This window comes from Pteropus alecto, unplaced genomic scaffold (genome assembly GCF_000325575.1).
Source record: "Pteropus alecto unplaced genomic scaffold, ASM32557v1 scaffold190, whole genome shotgun sequence".
Taxonomy (NCBI): Eukaryota; Metazoa; Chordata; class Mammalia; order Chiroptera; family Pteropodidae; genus Pteropus; species Pteropus alecto.
The window spans coordinates 3,787,130-3,788,503 of record NW_006430462.1 but is presented as its reverse complement, the minus strand read 5'-3'; positions in this window follow the sequence as shown (position 1 = coordinate 3,788,503).

The following is a 1,374-nucleotide window of genomic DNA, read 5'->3' as shown; positions in this document are numbered from 1 at the left end:
CCGCCCCTTCCAGCCGCCGGCCCCTGCGCGGCCGCCCCAAGCCCTCTGGGGGCTTTTGCTCCCCTTCGCCCCGGGTTCCCCTTTTCCCCTGTGGAGGATGACTCGTCCCCCCACCCAAGTCCGCAGCCACCGGGACCAAGGTGGGGGTGGGGCCCTTTCTTTCTGTCCCTTAGCGCACCCTCACACCCTGCGAACTAAGAGCAGGGAACTGAGGACCAGAGACTTAGCAACGAGGTGAGGTCGGCCCCAGGGCTGGGTCTTCGAGGACAATCACTCAATGTTGGTGCCAAGAGAGGCTCCAAGGTGGGGAAACTGAGGCTGAAAGAGAAGGGCGCTGACCAAGGTCATGAGGCAGAGGTGGCAGGCAGGAGCTGAGTCGGGTCTGGGGTAGACTCCCCAGGCCTGTGGCTGGGACCTCCTAGCTGACCTTGCCCCGGCCACCCCACCAAAGAGCCCATTTCTGGCTTCTTCCCAAGCCCCAACCCCTCAGCCTGCAGAGGGGGAGCCAAGGTCTGTCTCATGGCCCAGGGGGCATTGAGGGACAGAGAGGTGGCTGGGTGTCTGCAAGGACTGGTTTGAGGGCCTGTCAGTTCGGATGGCTGCAGGTTAGACCAAATGTGTGTGCGAGGTTCACCCAGGCCCCAGAACATGTGTGCACATCTGGATGAGGAGGCATCTGTACGCATATATCTGTTATCCACAAAAAATGCATACAAGTGTTTGCAAGTCTACATGCAGATGGATGCGGGTCGGGAGTGTGTGGACACCTGTATGTGCCAAGGTTGTGAGCTGGCAGGAGAGGGGAGGACAGGAGCTGGCTGGCAGAAGACTGAGCAGGTGGGAGGGGGTGGTGTGTAGACCTTGGGCTGAGAGTGACATGGACATGTGCACACAGATGCTCATGTATATTTATGGGGGAGGGTATAAGCCCCTGGCCTTGCTGTGGCTCCAAGTGTGGACCCTGCCCCTGGAGGCCAGATTGGAACCACCTCTCTCTGCCCTCTTTGGTCCAATCAGCCAATGGCCTCAGTGGGAAAGCTGCTTGCCACAGTCCTGCTCATCCCTGCCCTTCTCAAGCTGATTACAGTTTTCTGCTTGTCTCTGCTTTTGTTGTTGATTAATCACAGCCTTGTTTTAGGGCCTGGGGAGAGGGGGCTCAGGGAGAAATGCCAGCCTTGGCTGAGCAGGGCTGAGCCAGGCCTGGGCCCCAGAACTTCTTAGGAACAGCTCTGGAGGAGGCTCCCAGCAGCATCCAAAACCTGCAAAGGAGCCAAAAAGCACCCCAGCTATTTGTCTTACCAACCTCTGTGGACCAATTGGTGCCCATTAGGACCTGGGGCTGAGGGTATGAGAGAAAGTCCAAACCTGAAGTCC